Below are 13,114 nucleotides of genomic sequence, written 5' to 3'. Positions count from 1 at the left end.
TACTAATGGGAGTTACTATCGTTGCTAGGATAATACTTGAGTGCATCATAAGATGTAATCATCTTTATGCATCATCCTTTCATCACCCACATAAAAAAGGAATTAAAATATTTTTAAAGAGAAATAAAAATAATTTTCTATAATTTGTACAATTTAGTGGAAAACACAACAAAAATGTGCTACCCACTATTTTTCTTATTACAATTGTGCGGACCCTTATTATAATCCATTATGTACACAAATATCGTGGAACAAGGACCATATACAATGTCAAGATTATGCTCCATAATTTCTTTTTTTGTAAATTCTACATGATAGTAGAATCTACCCCAAAACTGGAAGCTAACTAACAAAATAAGAAATGAAATGGAAGGTTATAGTTGTTGTGTACTCACCAATAGTACAGTTTAATCTGAATCCTCACTCTCCTGAACCCCATCATCCATGAATTTATTCCAAAACCAGTGTTGTTTCCACACCCTCTCCGTCATCTCTTCAATAGGAATACCCTTTGTTTCCGGCAGCAAAAAGAACACGAACAACGACATCACCAACACCCAACCAGAGAAGAACAAGAAGATCCCAAATTTCATTTGGCAAAGGATCGATGGAAAAGATTGCGCTATCAAAAAAGTGAACATCATATTAACACAAACCGTAACGCTTAACCCAGCAGATCGCGTTTCCAATGGAAAAGTTTCACTAGGAAGCAACCATCCAAGTGGACCCCAAGACCAAGCGAAAGACGAAACAAAAGTGCATAACATTAACACAACCACAATCGCCATCCCGTGCGACAAAGTATTTGTAGTATCTTGGACTTTAAGCGCAAGTATAATTGCGATGATGGTTTGCGAGATGAACATTTGAACTCCAGCTTCTAATAACAGCATTCGTCGACCGATCTTGTCCACGGAGTAAATGGAGATGGATGTAGCAAGGACGTTAACGACCCCTGTTATGATAGCAGAGTATAGAGGCGCATTGTTGCCGAAGCCTAATGTTTTAAAAAGAAGTGGAGTGTATAACATGATTGCGTTGATTCCAGTGAATTGTTGGAAGACTTGAAACATAATTGCAATAACTAATGGTGGACCGTTTTGGCCCATGAGAAGATCAGCAAATGGGTATTCTACTTCTTGAGCAATACGACTTGCTTTCACAATCTCCAAATACTCCGCTTCGATATCATCAGTGCCTCTGATTTGTATCAACGCCAATTTTCCTCTTTCCAAATGCCCACGTTCGATTAAACTGTTGGGAGTATCTTCCACCAAGATTGTTCCAACAGTAAAAAGCAGAGCAGGAACCCCTGCTAAAGCCAGACACAACCTCCATCCCCATTCGTTTTGAAGCCTGATATGTAATCGATCAACACAGATTGAAAAAGTTTGAAATTTGATTAATGTAAGAATGTTTTTCTTTTAAAAAAAAAAGAAAGAAAAAAAGATTACCTGGATGTAGTATAAATTGTGAAATTGCCGAAGAGAATGCCGAGAGTGACGTTGAATTGGAAGAGATTTGTGAGAGCTCCACGGATTCTGGTGGGGGCTATTTCAGAGAGAAAGAGGGGAGTGGCTTGGCTGGCGAAGCCAACGCCACAGCCGAGAGAGATTCTCCCGAGAATGAGGATGGGGTAGGAGGAGGCGGCGGCGCTGAGAATGGTTCCGACGATGAAGAAAAGTCCGCCGAAAAGCATGGTTCTCTTGCGACCCATGTGTCTGGTGGTGTGAGAGGCTAAGAAAGTGGAAGTTAAAGCGGTGAGATATAAAGCAGAGGTGAAGACTTGTAAGCCTCGATTTTCGTATTTGCAGTAATTGTTGTTCTCTTTTTCTCGTTTTTGGGCCATTTCGAATGCCAACGGAAAGAATTTCTTCAAGAATGAAGGTGTTGACGTTAATCCTCCTACACAAAACATGTCCCATTTTTCCACTTCATTAAACCATTTACCAAACTAATACACATCTCCTACTTTAATACAAAATAGGAAAAAAAAAAAAAGTCTTTTCTTTTTCAATTTTCTTTTAATTTCTATTTTTAAAATATTATGGTTTTAGTTTTAAAGTTTCAAGTTTGATTTCAATTTAAAACTTAATATCCTATCATTTTAGTTACGAAATTTTAGTTTTGCTTTTATTTGATCTTATTTTAAGATTTACAGTTTTGAATTTTTATTTTTCTACTAAATGTTTACTTTAGTATTTGCCATAGTCTTGTAACTAATTTAAACTATTGGAAATTTTAAATTAATTTTAATAGTAATTAAAAAAACTAGTGAAACTAAATTAATTATAAATTTTTTAATCTTTTTAAGTTAATTAATATTAATGTCAAAAATTAAAATGAGTATTTAATAATAAAGAATTGAGGTCATAAGTATAAATCTTGAAACCTAAGTACCAAATTGGAACAAAAAAAAAACTCAAATCTCAAAGGTAAAGTTGTAATATTCTAAAAAGGGAAATAATTTCAAACTGTAAAATTGTTAAAAATATTTATTTGATATAGCAAAATTTTAGAATCAGACGACTTCTATCAGTGTCTATCAATGTCACTAATAGACACTGATAGAATCTATTAAAAATTTAAGGGGTAAATTGAATCAAACTCAAAACGTAAAAACGATAAACTGTAACATTTTGAAACTTAGGGATTAAATAAAAACTAGACCCAAAAACCCCCAAACACATAGGACTAAAAAGTTTTTTTTTTTTTTTTTTTTTTACAAAATATATGCCCGCGTTTCTTTTTGACCTAACATCACTCTTAAAGTATTTTTTTAGAACAACAATTATGGGGATATGAGATTAAACCTCAAACTTCTACAAAGAAAGATTATGTCAATGACTATTGAGCTAAACTCACTCTAATAATATAATGATTAATGAATATGCATTAAGTTTCAGTCGTATTATGTTTATAATTTCATATGACGTAACAACTAAGGGATGCGTAGATGTTAATAAAAACATTGGCAAAACATCATCAACTTGGACATGATATTTTATAATAAAAATATCGTTAAAACGATCTTATAATGTAAGATACTTATTTATAAATTTAAGGGCAATACTTAGACATATCATGGGCAACACTCATCTTTTTGCATCTCATTCTCATCACACACTTTAAAAAAATAAAATATTTAAAAAAAATAAGAAAAATTTGCCACATGGCAAATTATAATTAGACAATTTGGTGGATGTATATAAATAGATGTCTGAGATACACCTAAATATTTTTCGTTAGTTTATTAGTTTTTATGATTTTGTTTTCATTTTTGTATATTTTTTCAACTATATCAACTAAAATTCTAGAATAGTGATGGAAAAAATGTTATACATGATACCTATAATTTGAGTGGTATCAAACAGAAAATTATTTGCTTATAACCGAAAGGTAATTTAAAAAAGAAAAAACAATGTAAATTGAACTTGAATTATCAAAAAAGTTTTGATAAATAAAAAAATATAGAGATGGAAATGATATTTTAACTTTAAATATATATATATATATATATTGTAAAAAAGAAAATAATTATTAAGCACGTTTTTGTTTATGTATAGAAAAAGCTAGAATGTTGCCCTAAATTACCAGAAATGCCAATGTCATAACCGAACATGAGGCCTCCAGTGGAAACCATTATAGAGTAAAAGATAACAACAGGAGTGATCTTGGCGTTAAACTCCACGAAAACAGGTTGCGGAGCCACTGCAAACTCCGCTGCACCCATCAATTGAATTCTCTTGGCTAACAACGAATATTGACCCACCTGATTTTGGATTAATGATTATCGTAATTTGCAATAAAAAGAAGGGGAAAAAAAAAATCTGTGAGAAAGTTGAATTGGGAGGGAGGTGATTTAGAAGCAGTAGTGCTAAATTTTAGGACGTAAATTGGCTAAGGATGGATTTCTCTATTTCAGACAACACATTTAAAATCATCCAATTTCCTCTTATTCATCTTTGTCTTTCCATCTCTACGGTCCATTGTCCACTCATGGAACAACAATCTAAATTTATTAAAAATTAAACCTCTTTCAACTTGAAATAGAACGCTTCCAATTACACGTTTAATTAAGTACCCTCTATCTAATTCAATCTTATAACCTTAATTGTTTGCTCTATGAATCCCGGAATGTTTTGTTTCTAGATTCTTATTTATTACTCTCTTTCTTTCTGATTCTTGTACATACCTACCTTTTTTAGCAACTTTCCATGAACAAACTAAGGAATTTTTCCTATTTTTACTGTTTCAACTATTACCATCAAGTGTCTAAGAGTAGAATAGTGAGAGGGAAATTGCCATTTTTCAAGCCACAATGAGAAGATTTGTTCTATAAAATGGTGATCATTTTTACACTATTATTATCACCTTGCATCTAACAAAAATGTTATTTTATCATGCACAGATGAGAATTTAATTTAGTGAATTTTGGAAAGATTTATTTACCTCCGTTTGGTAATCATTTTTTTTTTTTAAATTTAGCCTATAGATATTCTTTTCATTACCAAATTTCTTCCTTTATTATCTAATTTTTATCAATGGTTTAAAAAGAACAAGCCAAAATTTGAAAGTTAAAACAAGTAACTTTCAAAAAGTTGTTTTTGTTTTTGGAATATGACTAAGAATTCAACCAATATACGTAAGAAAGAAATAAACCATTCTAAGAAATGAGGAGAAATTAGGTTCAACTTTCGAAAACTAAAAATGAAATAGTAACCAAACGGAGCCTTAATAATCAACCATACCCATTGATTTTGTACCCTACAGAGGAGAACACAAAACAAACTAGAGCTAGAGTTGTTGTTGTTGTTATTGTTGTTATAATTAAGGATATGTTTACCAAATCATAATGAAAATCAGTATAATCGTAATGGAATTCTATTGATGGATCAATTGTAATGATTCTGAATTATAAATGTAATTGGATTGCTATTGATTGTATTTACTTAAAATTGTGACTTTTGACACATTTATTGTTACCGTTATCATTACCTTTGAGGGTTCAAACGTAGCGGTAAGGATAACACAATAAATGTGTCAACACAATTTTTTCTCTAGAACAGTTACAATAGTGGTAACCATAATTGTCACTGTAACTGTAATAGTAACAATATAACGTAATTTTCAGATGCAATATGATTGAGCACGCTCCGTAATAGCATCGAAAATCTACTATCTTACTACCTCTAATCTACCCATTAATGATACTTAATATGCTTAAATGCTTATATTTGTAGAATCTTGAGTAATACAAGCATTCCGGAGCATTACGCGTCATTAATTTGGAGCAATTAGGAGCTAAAAAGCGCATCTAAGGCTTCAAACAAGAGTGAAAATGACAGAAGTCCCCCCAGGCGAGAGCATCGCGGTGCCTTACAATGCTGGGACACGACGCTCTTCACACAACGCTGAAAAATGGTGCAGCGCCACAAGACATCGTTGAAGAATGGTGAAGCGCCACGATGCTATCCTGTACTGCAATTTTTAGTTCATATCTTTTTATCTGAGTGACCGCTTTGGGCGAATGACCACTCGTTTTCTTCTTTTTTTTCGTCCTCTATCAATCTATGACATTATATTTTAGAGTTATTTCCATCTTCTTTCTATGATTAAATCAAATGATGTCGGTGTTTAGGTCGGTGCCCTAAATCTCGTGGGTTTTGTAATATGTAATTTTTTACACACGAATAATATATTTAATAAAATAAGAAGTTGTTTTACTAAATATTTAGTTTGCATTAACCTAATCTAATAAACTAAGATCCAAGGTTATTTTATGTAACTTAAGCATGTATGTGGTTGACATACATGGATCGTGTTTAAGTAATAACCTAAATGATTTGTAGTATAAGGATAAGGTTAGGTATCTTATCCTAGTGTCACTACGGATATGACCCACTTTGTAATTGTTTAAAAAAATTATACAGTGTCACAAACAATATGATCCTAATCGTTCATGTAGAAACGTGTGAGTAGGAGTATCCTATACAAAGAGTGTGTATAAGATTGGACTGCAAAATGATTAGCTTGTTAGGATTAATGTCCTAATTCTCCCGGAGTCTCGTGATTTGTAAACTATACACATTGTTATGAATAAAATAAGAGTTATTTTATTTTGTATTTACTTATATCCAATAAACAAAGCTCCATGGTAATTGTATGTAACCTTAAGCATGTATATGAGATATGCAAAAGGATCATGCCTTAAGTGATAACCTAAAAAGATCTGTAGTATAAGGATTAAGGAAGGATACCTGATCCTGGTTATACTACAGATACGACTAGCTTTGTAGAGGTTTACAAGTGGTGTGAACGACTACAGATGGTAGATCCTGACTATTCATGTGGAGACATGCGAGCGTGGTGGTCCTATACAAAGAGTTTCACTACAGGAAATTTGACTTCTCCCGACGTCACATTTCGTTGAAAAAATGTGGAAAATTCATTAGGAGAGGATCTCCCGACGCATAAGCGGTTGTCAGGAGTTTGGTCAAGAGAAACCCGTCGGGAGAGGATCTCCCGACGCACTTTTAAACGACATCGGGAGTTATGGGGGAAATCTCGATGCATTGTAGTGCATCGGGAGTTCCCCCATAACTCCCGACACCACGTAGGCGTCGAGAGTTCCCTTTAACTCCCAATACCACATAGGCGTTCGAGTTCCACCATAACTCCCGGCGCTGTTTTAGAGTGCGTCAGGGGATCCTATATGTGTCGTTTGTAATATATCGTTTGTAATTTTTTAAAATTTGATCCGAAAACCTGTAAAACATATTATATCAAATAAAGATTCACATAAACGAAAATGAAGTCCGTTTTATAACAAGTAAAAAAATTACAATATCCAAACGAAGTCAATACTAGAAATTACAATATCCAAACGAAGTCGATAAACATTCATATCACAAATACATAAAAGAAATAAAATCAAAACAACATCTAGAACACTTCTCGAACACAACATCTTCAACAATTGTCCTAGCTCATCTCCAAACAGCATTCTAAAATAAAACATAAACAATGAAATGTTATATCGATAAACATCCACAACACGTTCAAACTCCAATACGAGTGGTAATGAACATCAAAACGAGTAAACAATGATGACCAAAACACATAAAACTCAAATTTGTCCCCAAAATGGTTTGATGAATGAATATATGAAACTGGGTGTAACTTAGACTGTAGCTAACTATTTCTCTTTGCATTAATAATTTACGTTTAAAGGGAAAATAGAGAGGATCATCCCAATAAAACAACACTACTTTCTCCTTATTTTGCTTCTCATCACAACAACGAAGACAATAAATGACAATGTTGTTTCTTCTTTTTTTGACACCAAATAAAGTTTTTTAGATACCAAATAAACCAAATGGAGAGAATAAGAGTAAGAAAGTGAGCAAAAAAATATGTGAGAAAAAAACAATTAAAAAAAGAAAGAAAAAAATAAAACAAAATGTGATGCCAACAAAAATTTAAAAAGCTTATCAAAGTGCATTGGAAAAAAAATGGTCATCCATACAAAAATTTTATAAATCAATTTTTGATCATCCTTACAAAAATCTCATAAAACAATATGTAATTTTAATTTTACTTGTATATGTGTGTGATATGTGGCATCATTATCATCATCATTGATCAAACCATTTTGTCAATTTGTTAAAAGTTGTTCAAATATTTGAGAGAGAGAGAAAATGAATGTGGCTGAAATAAGGGGCAGATGAAAGTCTAAACTTCAAAGAATAGTATAGGAGAGAGCAAGAGGCAAGGAGAGAGCAAGAGGCATGGAGAGAGCGAGATTCATGGACTGTGATTAGGCTTTTGAAAAATCAAGGCATGGTGGGATGCTTATCTAATCTGTATGAGAGTGTTGAAGCTTTAAATGACACATATTTACAACTAAATCAGAGCAAAGACACCCTTTTGAAGCCTAAAGTTTAACTGTCTGGCTTTTCCTTGCTTTTGCCTAATATTGAATCTTCAACTGATCAAATGAAGTTATACATGTGCTCTTATAGATGTGACTATAAAGTTTCTAATAATCCTAAATATCTTTGTCCGAGTTGTTCGTATGTTATGAACCAAGTCTGTGAATTATTGAACCCACAAAATAGTGCAACCACATAGGCAAAAACAAATGTGGGAGGAAGGTTTGTGAAGGATGTGGTTACTTACATGGTGATGGATGATTTGACTGTGAAACCAATGTCCACATTTCTAGTATTACTCTCCTGAACAAGTTTAATACCAAAGAAATTGGTGCTTTAGTGGAGAAAGTCATTACTTTGGATGTTAATCAGGGTGTGAAGCTGCTGAAGGCATCTTTGCAATCCAAGACTGTTCTTACAGATGTCTAAACTTTAACTAATAGTATAGGAGATAGCGAGATTCATGGACTGTGATTAGGCTTTTGAAAAATCAAGGCATGGTGGGATGCTTATCTAATTTGTATGAGAGTGTTAAAGCTTTAAATGACACATATTTACAACCAAATTAGAGCAAAGACACCCTTTTGAAGCCTAAAGTTTCATTGTTTGGCTCTACCTTGCTTCTGCCTAATACTGAATCTTCAGCTGATCAAATGAAGTTATACATGTGCTCTTATAGATGTGACTATAAAGTTTCTAATAATCCTAAATATCTTTGTACGAGTTATTCGTATGTTATGAACCAAGTCTGTGAGTTATTGAACCCACAAAATAGTGCAACTACACAGGCAAAAAGAAATGTGGGAGGAGGGTTTGTGAAGGATGTGGTTACTTACATGGTGATGGATGATTTGACTGTGAAACCAATGTCCACCATTTCTAGTATTACTCTCCTGAACAAGTTTAATATCAAAGAAGTTGGTGCTTTGGTGGAGAAAGTCATTACTTTGGATTTCAATCAGTGTGTGAAGCTGATGAGGGCATCTTTGCAATCCAAGACTGTTCTTACAGATGTCTAAACTTTAAACAATAGTATAGGAAAGAGCGAGAAGCAGGGAGAGAGTGAGAGGCACAGAAAGAGCGAGATTCAGGGAGAGAGCGAGATTCCTGGAGAGAGCGAGATTCAGGGACTATGATTAGGCTTTTGAAAAATCAAGGCATGGTGGGATGCTTATATAAATTTTATGAAAGTGTTGAAGCTTTAAATGACACATATTTACAACCAAATCAGAGCAAAGACACCCTTTTGAAGCCTAAAGTTTCACTGTCTGGCTCTACCTTGCTTTTGGCTAATATTGAATCATTAGCTGATCAAATGAAATTATACATAGGCTCTTATAGATGTGACTATAAAGTTTCTAGTAATCCTAAATACAGGGAAAGAGCGAGATACAGGGAGAGAGCAAGATACAATTGAATAAAAGGTAAAAAAAAAAGGCAAGGAGAGAACAAAAAAAACACATCAAAATCTAGTTGTTTGGCTACCATAATTACAGGATAGCCAATAATTCTTTAATTATCATAACGCTACTTAAGACATAACTAAACTTTGCTACCATAACTGTAGAATATCAACATATTAGAAAACTAAATAATGTAGTAATCATACCAAATTTGATGGGTCTACTCTCTGTGATCGTACCATGTCTTCAATCATCTTTTTCATTTCTTCCATCTGTCTTGCATGATCTTCTTGCATTCTTTTCTAAACGTCTTCAAGTTCCTTAATCTTGGATTAAGACTGTTGGAAATTTACTCTCACTTCATCTATTCCCGTTTTCGTTCCTTGAGTAGATGACGAGCTTGATGAGATGGTACTCCTTCTTGACTTAGGCTTAGGGCCCCAACCTAGACAATTTGAATATCCGGGTCCTCTACCCAAAATCGTCTCACGGATTTCATCCCCTCTTAGTCGTTGAGAACCTTCTACAGTGAGGTTGCATTGTAATTCCAACATTTGATGCTAGACATAATAATAAAATGGGTAAGAACGAGCGACTAAAGTTAAAAGTGAAAAAAAAAAAAAAAAACACGATAGTAAAGAAAAAAATGTTATATGTGCACTTTCAGCTGCCTTGTTCACAAACTTACCACCTTTAGAGTGTGTTTCCCTAAATAGATCAACACGTCCTATTTCTCGACCCTTCTTTGCCTGCAACTCTGTCTGAATTTCCAGGAATGACTTCGATCCACCTACGTGGTCAAACGGTAATTTTTCTCTATTCTTCCTATTCGTCACAGTCATTTCCTACATTTGAAGAAAAAAAATATGTCAATAGTGTGATGTATTAGTAAATGCAACAAATGATACACGCCATAAATATTGTAATTGAAACGCTTCACTCTCGAAGCCGCCCCACAAAAAGTACCAATCTTCTGGCCTATTTTTAAGCCAAATAGGCAAACTGGCACGTGCTTGCTGAGGATCTCCACATTTTCAGTAATGTCTGTGTAAATTTGTACTAAATTCTTTGAAGGAGTTTTGCATTTGATGTTCTATAAAACGGTTAACTCATTGACTGGACAAATCAAGTACGAAATAAGCCTACAAAAGAGGGAGGGAAGAATTAGAATAGATGATGTTCATGACTTTAAAAGAATAAACTTATAATTACTTACCAAAAATTGACTTTTAGCGCATTCTATGAACTCGTTTGGAACCTCAGCAAAAGTACGACAACGTACTGGAAATCCAGATCTCACGGCGACGCCGATCGCATTACTAAATCATACCGAATGTTGAGATATCGGTTTCGTCTTCCCCTCATTTTTCACAATTGTAATTCTCCCATGTTTTTGGACGTATCTTTCTAACTCGATGTTCCGCGAATACTCTCGTTTCTTCTGATTGGATGATGAGCTATTATCAGAAGAATAAAAAAATTTAAACAGATTATGATGTCTTTCAGTTAACAGAATATATTTCAAAATATACTAAACTGAAGTATCACCCACAGAAGATACCGTGTTGACTAGATATAACTCCTGGAATTCTTCATCAGCCTCCTGTTTTCTATTAGCGGTTGACATCGTATCTATACAAACACAAAAAAGAGAAAACAATATTAAATTAACAATAAATACGTGTAAGCTAGAGAAAAACAGAATTTAGTAGATATATCATTACTCATCATCATAATCTAATTCAAATTATTCATCAGCACTTGAACTATTATTGGGAGATAATTGTTCTTCATCATCCTCGTTTATGAAGTCATGATCGCTATGTACAATAATTGGTCTTTCCACAACTGTAGGATCAACGTCAACTTTGCATAAAGTAACCTCCTCAATGGTTTCATCCACTCGGATGCCATCTACAATTTCTAGTAAATCTAGTTGTGCGTTTTCAATATCATCCACTTCCGGTACATCCCATAATTGTTTATTTTGGACTACTTGAACAACTTTCCAATTGCTACCATGCTTGATGTCATCAATGTAAAAGACTTGTTGTGCTTGGATAGCAAAGATGAACGGCTCGTCGACATATCAAAAGTGTGATGTATTGATCGATTTATATCCTAAATCCACATGTGTCCTATAACTTTTGTTGTTATCTGTGTCAAACCATGTACACTTCAACAAGTAAACATGTCTTTTGTTCGCATATTGGAAATCTAATACTTCGTCTACAACATCGTAGAAATTGTTATCCACAGTTGTGTTCTCACTAATCTCCCCGACCACTAGGACTCCACTATTTTGTGTAGCTTGACGATTATCACGCTCTACAGTGTGAAACCGTACCCCATTAACAATACATCCATTGTAAGAGCGCACCTCAGACAAAGGCCCCATTACAAGTGAAAAGCAATCATTAGAGATATCTTCTCTCTCGCGCCGTTATAGAACCTGATAATTACTTATACATTAAAAATGAATCATCCCTAAACTGTTGCCTACAAAATGGCTATGTATACTTGAGATTTGAACCAATCGGGAAATTTGCGTTGATGTTTTATATATAAGTCAGAGGCGCTTTGAGCTTCACGACAAATTAACCTCAAATGTTGCCTACAAATTTGATCATTTCAATGTTATATCAAAGAAGATACCCTAGAATTTAGAAAAGGAAAAAGTTTGAAACGTACTTTTGATAGTCTGTTATTTTGTGCAATACACTTTTCCTCCGCTAATAGCGTCCGTAAAGTTGACGCCCTTAATGGTCGTACCCTCTGCCTAAATAATTCAAATTCACCAAATATCTCGTGATTGGGAATTTTATCATCATTTCGTTCATCTCTACTGAATCTCGTTTCAATTCCACTTAAATATCGCGAGCAAAATTTCCATGATTCATTCATTATGAATGAGGGAGAAGGGACTGGACAGCTTATAAGGTTGAGAACGAAAAGTAATATGACTTTGTTTGGCACAAATACATATATCACAATTTAGAGACGATATATTAATATTGCGGAATAAATGTGGAAATAAATATTTCATATACTGAAAGTTTGGATGTCCTAAACGATAATATCATAATATAAAGTCATTTTCGAAAGTAGAAAATTTTAAAGACATAAAACCAGTTCTATGATCCTCCCTAGAAGAAGCATCGTCAGAAAGGAAGTAGAGCCCCCTATCGTGCCGTGCAGTGCCGATCGTCATCCCCGACTTCTGATCCTGAAACACAACAGAATCTAGTGAGAAAATAGCCTTACAGTTCAGATCTTTTGTAATTTTACTGACCGATAAAAGATTATATGAGATTTTGGGCACATGAAGTGTATCACGTAGTACTAAACCATCAAAAGGAGAGGTATTTCCTTTCCCTGCAACGGGACAAAAGACCCGTCTGCAATTCTAATACGTTCATTTCCCGCACTCGGACAGTATGAAACAAACAATTCTGAAGAACTGGTGAGATGATTGGTGGCCCCTGAATCTTCAATCCAGGGTTTCTTGCCATTGATGCTAATAAAGCCAAAAGATGGAAATGTACCTGATTGCGCAATGGCACTCACCCCGACAGCACTCAAATTGGTGTTACTATTGGCTGAGGGCTGATGCTATGTATTCTCACTAACTGAGTCACTTACGAGTGCACGCCCAGAGTTTGATTTGTCATGTGTCTGTCATCTCCTACTGTTTGGGGGCCTGCCGTGCAACTTTCAACATTGGTCCTTCGTATGCCACAACTTCTTACAATTCTCACAAACAGGTGTGAGCATTTT

General features: G+C 34.3%; 1 pseudogene across 1 annotated transcript; it reads right to left on the bottom strand.

Moving 5' to 3' along the window:
* Nucleotides 1–239: 239 nt before the first annotated feature.
* Nucleotides 240–3,733, bottom strand: LOC120091813 (sugar transport protein 13 pseudogene; annotated as a pseudogene). Its single transcript, XR_016524512.1, has 3 exons — nucleotides 3,595–3,733; nucleotides 1,455–1,905; nucleotides 240–1,356 (listed from the first exon to the last, which is right to left on the bottom strand). The product of XR_016524512.1 is annotated as a sugar transport protein 13 pseudogene (transcript).
* Nucleotides 3,734–13,114: the final 9,381 nt, after the last annotated feature.

Source organism: Benincasa hispida, chromosome 11 (assembly GCF_027475165.1).
Source record: "Benincasa hispida cultivar pf3 chromosome 11, pf3_genome.v1.1, whole genome shotgun sequence".
Lineage (NCBI taxonomy): Eukaryota > Viridiplantae > Streptophyta > Magnoliopsida > Cucurbitales > Cucurbitaceae > Benincasa > Benincasa hispida.
This window is presented reverse-complemented; position numbering and strand designations above follow the sequence as displayed.